Consider the following 11,859-nt stretch of genomic DNA (forward strand, 5'->3'; position numbering starts at 1 on the left):
CCCGCTAAAAGTTGTACCTTTTCTAAGGAAGCCATTTGGGCACATGCATGTGGGGCGGGAGTGGGCATCCTGGTTTCTGACTTGTGCATCTCCTGAGGGCGAGGGAGGGTGGGTGCCCCTAATTCCAACCTCACACCCGCCAGGGGCGGTATCTTTTCCATCAAGACTTGATCTGATTTTGGAGTGAATTGGGGTGGAAATCTCCCCAATTTTGTTATTCCAGCTATTTTATCATCCGGGCATGCATTTCAGCGGTTTGGTGATAGACTCTCGACCTTCTGGAAAAGCAGGGAACAGCTGTCTCATGAACCTGGCACCTTCCCCATCACCAGCCCAGTGCCTGGGGGAAAGTGGGTGCCATTGAAAGTCAAGGTCTGCTCAGCGGGCACCAGCTAGAAGACAGGCTCCCTGGCCCATCTGGCTTGGTGTGTGCTGGCCCACCTGCACCCCAGCTTCCTCCTCACTCCTGTAAGTCCCCCCAAAGACCGCACAAAGACAGCCCTCAAAGGGCAACCTTGTGGGGGAGCTCAGGAAAGTCTGCCCGCCCCTCTCTGATCCTCTGATCATCTCCATCCTCATGCTCCACTTGTGATGAAAGGGCTGGGGTTTCTTTTTACCCCAAGACCTTGGCACGCAGCCCCGACTACGGTCTGATGTCCACGTTGACAATGACCTTGGGGAAATTCTCTCCTCATCTACCAAGGGGGGAGGGTGACACAGAAGGCTCCTAACAGCTCTAACCTGGGGCTCCAGGCTTCTGGGGACACGTGGGGACGCCTGGTGGCACCCCTAGAAACCTGTTTCTCGCTGAAACACCCTTTGCTGGACAGTGTGGGAGTGGAGTTGGGTGGGCGGACCCTGACCCCGGAGCCAGGCTACCTGGGTTCACAGGGGACCCAGATCTGCCACTGACTACCCCCGTGGCCTGGGGGCAGCCTCCCTCAGTCTCTCCGTGCCTCAAGTTCATTATCTCTGGAACAGAGATTACTAACCGGTACCCACTTCCCAGGACCCTGGCGAGGATTAGCTGAGCCACTGCATGCAGAGCACTTCGAAGCCGCCTGGCGCAGGCGAGCTGCTCCTACCAGCTGCCCAGACCCCTGGATGCAACCCTCACCCCGTCCCATCCCTGCACCACGGCCGGGGGTCCACCCTCCCTGGGCCCTAGACCCCCAAGAAAGGCAGACTGACCGCCTGTGTACTGCCTCCTTGATGAGCACTTTGCCTGAGGGACCTCCTTGCCTCAGCCCTTCCCTTATTCTCTAACACAGAAGGAAGCTGAGTCAGTCTCTCCCTCCCTTTCTCCCTCCTCAATCCCATCCGCAGGCAGAGAGAACTTGAGAAAACAGGACCCCTCCGTTTAAGGGGAAGAGAGTGATGGAGCTCAGCTGGTCCATCCCCACCGTGAGGGACCCTGCTCAGGGGCAGGGCGGGCTACCCTGCAAAGAACTCTGGACTTCTTTGGTTTTCTCTCTCTCTCCGCATGAATGTCACACGCACAAATGTTCAGCCCCCCGCACCCTCCAATAGCCTAAAAACCCGATGCCTGGCACAGAACAAGTGCCCGGTAAACAACTGTTAACTCTTTGGAAGGAGGAAGAAAATGTCCACTCACCAGCTCTGCCTCTCAGTGGTCCAGTCTTTTCCGCTCAGAAGGTGATGGCCAGGCTTTATAGCTAAGAAAAAACACAACACATCTCTGATTTCCCTCCCTCACCGTCTCCTGGCCAGCCTCTCACCCTCAATTAGGGGGCAGGGTCCTTCTTCCAACCGCCCCCCCTCTCCACCCCACACATACACACCTTAAAACATATTGTTATTGATTGCAGAGAGGAAGGGAGGGGGAGAGAGAGAGGTAGAAACATCCATGATGAGAGAGAATCATGGATGGGCTGCCTTCTGCACGCCCCTCCCTGGGGATGGAGTCTGCAACCTGGGCATGTGTCCTGGCTGGGAATCGAACCATGACTTCCTGGTTCATAGGTTGATGCTGAACCCCTGAGCCACGCCAGCCGAGCCACACATATATACTTCTAAGTGGCTGGGCTCCAGGGCGGACAAGAGTTCAAGAGCCTGCATTTAATTCATCACCTTCAAGTACATTGGGGATCCATGTTACCGCCTGGGGGGGGGGCGGGTTATCCACAATCCAGGCACCAACCCCACCCCCCATATGCTTGGTTAAAGCATGCAGAGACCAATTGTGTCAGTTTTTCTTTTTTGGGGGGGGGGCGGGGGAAGGGCTTTGGCTTTTTGAAAATGCAAAGTGACAGTAATATTGTCATTAAAGGTGGTTACTGTTAACATAGTAATAATGGCTTTCACTCGAGGATCCAAGGATCCGCCAGGGGGCCAAGCACATCTTATTTTATCTTCACAACATGCCCATGAACTTGATTTACAAGCCCATTTAACAGAGGAGGACTGTGGAGAGTTGGCAAAAGCCACGTGATTTGTAAGAGGGGGGCCAGGGTTTGAACACCCCAAAGGCGGGCCTCCTCACCCCACCCTGTTCCTCCTTCTGTCTCTGGCTGATAAGGGAGGCCAGAGAAGCCACGTGAAATGTGATTAGGAACAAAGTTACCATGTGTACAGTCAAGCACACGAGTCTAAACCAGCCTGCCCAAGTTCAAAGCCCGCCTGGTCCCCTTTCCAGCTGGCACGAAAGGTACTTTATTTAACCTCTCTGTACCCAGTTCCACTTCAGTAAAAGAGGATTAATAACAAGATCTGTCTCCTTTTAGGAGGACAAAATGAGTTACGATATAGTCATTTTTTTTTCCCTCTCAGTCTATTACAGAGTAGTATTTACACCGCCCTTTGCTGCGTTAAATTTCCTTTCTGCCCATCCGCGAGTTGGGGACTTTGGCCATTGGAATGAAAAATAATTGTCCAAAATATCACAATAATCCAGGGAGAATCTTCCCACCAGGGAGGGAAAGGGACTAGACTCGCAGTGGTTCTCAACCTTCTGGCCCTTTAAATACAGTTCCTCATGTTGTGACCCAACCATAAAATTATTTTCGTGGCTACTTCATCACTGTCATGTTGCTACTGTGATGAATCGTCATGTAAATATCTGATATGCAGGATGGTCTTAGGCTACCCCTGTGAAAGGGTCGTTCGACCGCCAAAGGGGTCGCGACCCACAGGTTGAGAACCGCTGCTCTAGCGCATCCTTTGCAGATGGCTTTGCAGAAAGAAAAAAAATCATTTCAGTTTCCCTGTTTAAAAAGATGTAAACACCTTCCCTGGCTCTTCTGACATCCGTGTGTCAGTGATGAATCATCGCCAGCGAAAGACCTGCTAGGTAGGTCACCCGCTCCATTTTTAGTCAACTTCCTGCTGGCGGCGCTGAGGCCTTGCAGGGGGGAGGGGGGTGGGGTGCTAGGTTTGATGCAGCGCCTGAATGCTTAGTCCTCCAAGCCCCCAGAAGACCCACTCAAATCCAGAGGGAGCCTAAGAGAGGCTGAGGGACTCCGTTCTGGCATTTCTCCTTTTTAAAAATTTTAAAGCAACGTGCAAACTTTGCCTCCTGTCTTTTTTCAACATAGTACATGGAACCAGCCTTTTCCTGCTGGTTCTTGCTTGCGAATGAGACCTGGGAACAGAGGGAGGAGGCCCTGGGAGATATGGCAACCAATGTTAAAAATAATAATGATTAATAATAATAATAATAATAAACCCTCAAGCCTCAATGTTTTTAAAATGTATGTGCGTGTTTGATTTTTTTTTTAAAATTACTTCATCCAGAGACTATTTCATTTCTTGTCTACGGAGCACTTGGCAGTGCAGGTGGAAGTGTTAAGAGAGGAAGAGATGTGGGGGGAATCTGGGCAGACTTCCTGGAGGAGGAAACACTTGCTAAAGTTTGGCCACGTGGAGATGGGGAGGAGTGTATTCTTGAAGGCAGAAACTGCATCATGAGTGAAACCCCAGAAACGAGAAACTGGGGGACGACGCAAAAGAGGGGAAGGGACGTCGAAGGGGAGCAGTCTGGCTTCAGGGTAAAGGCCATGTCCTCCTTTTACCTTTGCTTCTAATGAATGTGCTGTGAATTTAGAAAGCAAACGTCATGGGGGTTAGAACTGTGTATACATAAAGCAGGAGTACACGAATGACCTCAGAATGAAAGGCGGGAATAGGGGACAAGGTTGGGGCCACTCCGAAGGTCTGTGCCCCCTTCAGCCCAGCCGTGTGCTGGTTGGGGGAGCTACAAGCTAACACCCGCCCCCACACAGAACCAGACCCGCAGAACAGCAAGAGGTTCTATGGCAGTGGTTCTCAACCTTGGCTGCACATTAGAATCACCTGGGGATCTTGTTAAAATCCTGATTTCTGGGCCTCATCCTCCGGAAATTCTGTTTCTTTGTTACTAATGATGAGGCCCAGAAATCAGGATTTTAACAAGATCCCCAGGTGATTCTAATGTGCAGCCAAGGTTGAGAACCACTGTTCTATGGGCAGAAACAAGGACCCATTAAGGCCCCTGCCCGGCCATTACATCACGGACACCCCCGCCTCAGCTACCACCATGTGTCCCAGGACCTTAATGGAGGTGCTGGGGATGGTGGCAGGGGAGGGATGCCCACACATCTCCAGCTCTCGGGGTCCGAGGGGGGCTAGATTCTTATTTGGGGGCCCCTCTGGCCAAAATTTGCGACGCAGACATGGAGACCCAGAAGCTCACCGAGGAGAGCTGGGGGAGCGAGACGCCCGTGGGGAAGGCGGGCACCCGGCGCCCCCCGCCCCGTGCGCCCCTCCCCAGGCCCCGAGCAGCAGCAGCGCGCCCCCCGCAGGCCCGGCGGGGCTGCCCAGCCTCCCTCCGGCCCCGAGCAGCGCGCCGCCCTCCGCCCGGGGCCCTGGTCGCTGCGCGCGGGGGCCAGGGGCGGGGCACGAGGGGTGCGGGCGGACCAGCCAGGGCTTCTTACCTCCGCGCCAGCGTCCGTCCGTCCGACCGAGCTCGGTTTGCCGCTGGGATTGCTGGGCTTGGGAGGCTCCCACGGGCTCGGGTCGCCCCCAGACCCTTCGGTGGCCCCGAGCGCGCGGGGGCGCTGGGACCTGGGACAGGCGCCGCGCCGGCGGGAGGAGGCGGCTCCTGCGGGGCGCGCTGGGGCGGGGGCGTCTGCGGGGCCCCCCGTCCGTTAGGGCCTGGGGAGCGATTATCTTGAAGAACAAAGGCGGCTGGGGAAGGCTCGGCGCCCCCCGGGGCCAGGCCCTGAACTTGAACTTGTACACGACACTTTGTCCCGAAGGTGGCGCGGGCACCCCTCCGAGTTTGGACGGGGCGCAAGGGCCAGCGCCGGTGCCAGGGAGGGGGCGCCCTGTGCGCAAAGGGGACCTCCGGTGCGCCCCAGACTGCCTTGGGCTGCTGGGTTCTGGGGTCTCCGCGGCCCCTCGAAGTGTCGGGGTGCGGACGAGGCCCCGAGGTCTGCGCCCCCAGCCCCCACTTCCAGCCCAGCCTGCGCCGGGGCCGGCGGGATTCTCTGCACGTCGCGTCGGCGGCCGCTATTCAGCCGCTAATTGAACGTTAATGGCAGGTGCGGATGAGGTCACCGGAGCTGGCTCTTCTCACACATTTTTCATGCAAATGCGCGAAACTCTAAACAAATTTAAATAAAAAGCTCTTTGTGCTGCGCGCGCCTCCGCCCTCCTCTCACTCCCGCCCGGAATCCTGGGGCCCGAGCCCGCTGCCGGGAGGAGCGCGGCCCGCGAGGGGAGCCGGGCGCCCGGACAGCGCCGCCTGCCGGCCGGGGGTGCAAACCCCGCCGCGCCGCCCCGGGGGCCCGATCCCTGCCTGAATGCCATGGGGCGGGGGTGAGGGACCTCTAGTTGGGGTCCTGGAACTCGGAGAGGCTAGTGGGGAGGCCGAGTGGGCAGGGGTTACGTGCCTGTGTTGGCATCGGGCAGCGCCCATATCCATACCCATGGGCCTACCCTCTCCATTGGTTCAATAGGATAGCGCCTCGTTACGCGTATGGATGTCTGAGGGTTAAACCATAATTTAGGACACGAACAAGCACTTAGAACAGCGCCTGGCACCAGAAAATATAGATTTTTTTTAAAAAAAGATTTTATTGATTGATTTTTGAGAGAGATTTGTTGTTCCACTTATTTACACGTTCATTGGTTGATTTTTGTATGTGCCCTGACCAGGAATTGAACCTGCAACCTTGGCATATCGGGACAACACGAATCAACTGAGATACCCAGCCAGGGTAGGTGGAGGTTATAAATCTGGGGCCCAGGGCCCTGTGAGAACCCAGACTGTGATTTTGCACATGCATGACAAACCTTGCCAAGCCCGGCCAGCGTGGCTCAGTTCGGTTGAGCGCCGAACTATGAACCAGGAGGTCACGGTTTGATTCCTGGTCAGGGCACATGCCCGGGTGGTGGGCTCCATCCCCAGTGTGGGGCAGTGCAGGAGGCAGCCGATCCATGATTCTCTCTCTTCATTGATGTTTCTCTCTCTCCCTCCCCCCTCCTTTCCTCTCTGAAATCAATAAAAATATTTTTTAAAAAAATTTGCTCGTGCATCCCATCCTGGTCAGTGGTGAGAGCTGAGCCCAACTCTTTGTATATGTCTGAGCCTCCACTTCCTAGTCTGTAGAATGGGACTAGGGTTTATGAGGTTGTTGTGAGTTAAATGAGAAGACATTTATTGGAGCTTGAGGAGGAGTTTGGGGGCTGCCTCACACAGTCCAGAATCTCCAGAGCCCCTCTCCCGAGGGTAGGACACTTGGCTGCCACCTTCAAGGCGGCCAGCGACCTTCATCCTCTTACCCAAAGGACCCCCCGCCCAGGTCAGGGAGACAGGCTCCCCAAAGCCTCAGGAGGTGTCTTCTCCTACCTCCCCATCCACGCCCAGGCCCCCACCATATCAATGCACCATGAATTGTCTTTGCTGGTGGCTGAGTCTCACTTCCTTCACCCATGTCTTCCCAGAAAAACTTACGAGAGACGCAGGTCGCTTTGCAAAGAAACTTTATTCATTGTGGGCTGGGGAGAGAGAGGCAGGGGGGGTCACAGGACTGGGAGGGGTTTTTCTCCTGGGACTTGGCCTCACGCTCCTTCAGGACCATTGGGAGGGGGAAGAGGGGGGACCCCTGGCCTTGGGAGAGTCCCGATGATTCCAGGTGCCTGGGTGGGGTCTCCGCTCTCCCACTTCTGCTTCTGCAGCGTCAACCTTCCCTGTGCCCCTGTCACTCAGGCCAGCCTCGGAAGCTGGGGCAGGCCCGTGAATGTCCTCATCTTCTTGCCAGACCCCTTCAGGTCAGGGGCCCCAAAGAAAAAGCAGAGCCCAGCCGGTGTGGCTCAGTGGTTGAGCATCGACCTATGAGCCAGGAGGTCAGAGTTCCATTCCCGGTTAAGGGCACATGCCCGGGTTGCGGGCTCCATCTCCAGTGGGAGGCGTGCAGGAGGCAGCCGATCCATGATTCTCTCTCATCATTGCTGTTTCTCTCTCTGTCTCCCTTCCTCTCTGAAATCAATAAAAATATTTTTTTAAAAAGAAGCAAAATCTGCAGGAATGCAGACAACCAGCAGCCAGGGGACCCTGCCCACGCCCCCCTCCCACCAGGTGGAGACCCAGGCCTTTCCCGGGACCCAGCCCCCCTCTCTCTAGCACTCACTCGGGCTTGTCTTGATCAGCGGGGCTGCAGCCTTGTCTCCAGGCCAGCACCCCTAGGAAGCCCATCTGGACAGCCCCGGAGGAGAGGCAGCAGTAACCAGGCCTCACTCCGCTGTCCAGTCCAGCTGGCGCGGTGCAGCCCGTAGATGGCATTAGGTGCAGTGAGGGAGGCCCCGGGCGAGGGACTGTTTGGGGCGACCTTGTGAAGGAGGGGCTAATGTCTCTATGTTTGGGGCTGATGAGGAGGGGGTGCAGCTTGGGGACTTGCTCTCAGTGGCGAAGCCAGACAGGACCTCTTTGGGGTTAGGAGTACGGACCTTAAAGAGATTTGGTTTTGGATCTCAGTTCTGGCACTTGCAAGCTGTGTGACGAGGGACCTATAATGTAACATTTTGGGCCTCAGCTTCCTCATCTGTAAAATGGGTGTACCAATGGTGCCCATAGTGCCTGAGGTTATAAAGCATTGGCTTGGTGGCCTAGCCTGTGGTTGTTCTTAATGCTTCTTCCCTCCCCTCTCCATAGGCCCCACAGCTGACTTGGGGTGACAATAGCTCCTCCCCAGGCCCCAAGAGCCCCCCATGGATTTCCCAGGCCCCTCCAGGCGGCTCCTGGATCCAGGTGGACAGCGTGCCTCTGCCCCCACTCCGCCCAGGCCATCGGGGCCCCGTGGGGAGCCCTGAGCTGGGCTGTGGGCTGGCCTCTCTGCTCCTTTCCTATTTGGGGGTGAGGTAGGCAGGAGAGACACCAGCCTCACCAGCAGGATGATTCTCTCTCGGGACACACGCTGCTTCTGCAAACAGGACCCTTCACAGTCCCCACCCGCCCTGCCCACCAGTCCCCCAGCACAGTAGCACCTCTATTGGGCGGTGGTGGATGGGGGACACCTCCCTGCCCACCAGGCCCACAGACCAGCATGCAACTGGAGTGGGGCGTGGCCAGGCTTCCAAGGCCCCCCCCCCCAGAAAACGGGGGGCTCCTGAAGGCAGAGTTTAACGCCTACTCATCTGCTCACAGAGGCACAGGGAACCCCTCCCAGGCCTCTCCCAGGAGCTCGGACAAGCAAACAGGCTGAACATCCGTGAAACTGGAATACTGAGACCCACCTAAGCTGCACCCAGAGATACTAAGCCTGGCACGTAGTAGGCTTTTTAAAATGCACCATTGCAACCAGGACGCTGAAGTGGGGTTGGCAGGAAGGAAATGGGCTGTGGTGGGGTTTCTGGGTGTTTTTCCCACAACATCCCCAGCATCCTCTCAGAGCGCCTACCCCAAGGTGGTTAACAGAAGTTACCACCCTGGCCCGTTTGGCTCAGTGGATAGAGCATCGGACCACAGACTGAAGGGTTCCTGGTTCGATTCTGGTCAAGGGCACATGCCTTGGTTGCAGGCTCTATCCCAGCCCTGGTCAAGGCCCATGCGGGAGGCAACCAATCGATGTGTCTCTCTCACATCAATGTTTCTCTCTCTCTCTCTCTCTCTCTCTCTCTCTCTCTCTCTCTCTCCTCTCTCTCTCTTTCTCTCTCTCTCTCCTCCTCCTCCTTTCCACTCTTCCAAAAAATCAATGGAAAAATATCCTTGGGTGAGGATTAACAAAAAAAAAACCCAAAATAATAAAACAATAAAAAAGGGAAGAAGCAAATTTAAATAATTAACTAATTTTTAAAAGAACATGGAAGTTATGCCTTTTATGTTTAATAACCTATTTAATTTTTTCCTTTTTAATTTTTTTATTTTATTGAATTTATTGGGGTGACATTGCTTCATACATTATATAGGTTTCAGGCGTATAATTCTATAGCACATCATCCGCATGTTGTATTGTGTGCTGACCACCCCTGTCAAGCCCCCTCCCATCAGGCCTTTTCCAGTTTCTCAGGAAAAGTACCCACAAGCATGGAAAGAAAATACAACAATACAGAGAGTTCACATCCATCTGCATTTCCAGAAACTCTTCAGACATGAGTACACTCAGGGCTGACTTCTAAACACACACAGCCTGGCCGGTGTGGCTCAGTGGTTGAGCATGGACCTATGAACCAGGAGGTCACAGTTCAACTCCTGGTCAGGGCACATGCCCAGGGGTTGCGGGTTCCATGCCCACTAGGGGGCGTGCAGGAGGCAGCTGATCAATGGTTCTCTCTCATCATTGATGTTCCTCTCTCTCTCTCTCCCTCTCCCTTCCTCTCTGAAATCAATAAAAAACAACATATTTAGCCCTAACCGGTTTGGCTCAGTGGATAGAGCATTGGCCTGCAGACTCAAGGGTCCCAGGCTCGATTCCAGTCAAGGGCATGTACCTTGGTTGTGGGGACATCCCCAGTAGGGGGTGTGCAGGAGGCAGCTGATCGATGTTTCTCTCTCATCGATGTTTCTAACTCTCTATCCCTCTCCTTTCCTCTCTGTAAAAAATCAATAAAATAAAAACATATTTTAAAAAAATAAACACACACAAATGAGATCACATTCTACTGCCTGTTTTGCAATTTAGTCTATTCCCCTAAGAGTATACAGGGTGTCCCCAAAAAATGTATACACATTTTAACAGCCAGTAGCTCAATTTTGAAAAGGAAATGTATTTTAATAAACACTGCCTTCATAATTATTCAAAGGACCCCTTATATACTAGCCAACCCTCCCCACCAGCTTAGAGAGAGACCTACCACACTCATTTTCATAGCTGCATAGTATTCCACACTCTGAATGGTCCACAGGCTCACTTCCAAAACTTCACATTCTTTTTTTAAATATATTTTTTATTGATTTCAGAGAGAGGAAGCGGGAGAGAGAAACATCAATGATGAGAGAGAATCACTGATTGGCTGCCTCCTGCACGCCCCCAAGCATGTGCCCTTGACTGGACTCGAACCTGGGACCCTTCAGTCCACAGGCCAGCGCTCTATCCACTGAGCCAAACCGGCCAGGGCCATATTTCACATTCTAAGAAGAAAAGCTCTGAGGCACATCCGAGTGCACACGTCTCTGGGAATGCTTCCATCTATAACCACCGAGTAAAGGCCCTGCTGTGCCATTTGTGTGCGCATTTCACGGTCTGATGTTGCCGCATTCCAGGAAATACTCTACAATCTACACTCTCCAACCAACAGTGTTAAAATACACTTAAATACACTTAAATACACTAAAATACACTTAAAATACACGTGCTGGCCCAGCTGGCCGGCGTGGCTCAGTGCCTGGGTGCCCACCTATGAACCAGGAGGTCACAGTTCTGTGCCCAGCCAGGGCACAGGCCCGGGTTGAGGGCTCGATCCCCATTGGGGGGCGTGCAGGAGGCAACCGATCCATGATTCCCTTTTCATCATGGATGTGTCTATCTCTCTCTCTCCCTCTCCCTTCCTCTCTGAAATCAATAGAAATATATATTTAAAACACACACACACACACACAAAGGCTGGTGGCCCAGGGGTGCCCTGAGTCAGAGGGGAGTGGGCCCACAGGGCCGCTGGGAGTGGAGGGCAGGCCAGCGTGGCCGGGTCCCGCCTGAATAGTTCCTGCGGCCATTGTCTCTCCCAGCCTCGCCTTCTGGGGCAGGGGGGGGGGGGGTGTTCACAGCCTATGGAGAGGGGGCTGGGCCGGAGGAGAAGGGTGAGCAATCTTCACCAAAGGAACCCAGGAATGTGCCCCAAGGAAGCGAGAGAGAGGAAGGGGGGGACCCGTCCCTGGGGGAGAGGGACGTCAAGAACCCCTGACTGATGAATAGTGAGTTTGCCCTTGAACCTCACCGGGCTTCGCCGTTCTCAGGCCCAGAACAAGAGCCGAGACACGTCTGAGCCCAGCTGCGCGGGGACGGGCGGCGGTCCATCTCAGACGCTTTGACAGGCCGGGCCTGTTCCCTGCATAGCTCAGACCGGCCTCCCCGCTCCCCTGGCAACAGGCAGCCTGGCTCCCAGGTCCAGGCCCTGCCACCCAGAGGAGGGAGGGGAGGAGCACCAGGGAAGAGAGCTGGGGGGAGGGCACCCCCCCCCCACCCCGGGGAGGAAATGTGGACGGATGGGGAAGAGCATCCTCCCAGGGGCCTGGCCAGGGCACATGCCATGACAAGGGGCCAAATGGTGGCCAGAGGCAAAGCTCCCCCCCCCCGCCCCCCCTCCCCTGGCCCCGTGGGATGGGTTGGGCGTGTTTCCCTCGGTCCCGGCTGAGTTCCAGGTTGGGGGGGGGGGATGGGAGTGGAGCTTGCACTCTGCACAGATGCTCCTCCATCCTGGCCCCTG

The 11,859-nt window shown here is 55.1% G+C and overlaps 1 protein-coding gene across 1 annotated transcript in view; it reads left to right on the forward strand.

Moving 5' to 3' along the window:
- CRTC3 (CREB regulated transcription coactivator 3) overlaps positions 1 to 11,859 on the forward strand; it is a gene marked incomplete at its 5' end in the record, with an annotated part of 1,283,408 nt that overhangs the window by 1,038,211 nt on the left and 233,338 nt on the right. The gene's annotated exons all lie outside the window — the stretch shown is intronic.

Source organism: Myotis nattereri, assembly GCF_964212035.1.
Source record: "Myotis nattereri genome assembly, chromosome: 21".
NCBI classification, from domain to species: domain Eukaryota; kingdom Metazoa; phylum Chordata; class Mammalia; order Chiroptera; family Vespertilionidae; genus Myotis; species Myotis nattereri.